Genomic DNA, 351 nt, shown 5'->3' on the forward strand with positions numbered 1-351 from the left:
CTCCATGACATTGCGTCAGCATTGTTGTCCAGCTGCAGGTATTCTAATAATAGCTATAGCCGTAATGCAGACAGACATACGACACACAGACGACATACTTTGAGAAATATATATATAAGATATATATATATTATATATATACATATATATATGTTATTATCTATGCTGGTATATATTAATCTATACTAGTATTACGATGAATATATATTCTAAGTGAATGCCCGGGTAATAAAAGTATTTGCACAAGAAATTTATTTTTTTAAACATATACAACATTTACCAACATACATATACATAGCGTGCATAACATACATGTGCTTATAATATATATCTATATAAATGAATGAATAT

Source organism: Watersipora subatra, chromosome 4, assembly GCF_963576615.1.
Source record: "Watersipora subatra chromosome 4, tzWatSuba1.1, whole genome shotgun sequence".
NCBI lineage: Eukaryota > Metazoa > Bryozoa > Gymnolaemata > Cheilostomatida > Watersiporidae > Watersipora > Watersipora subatra.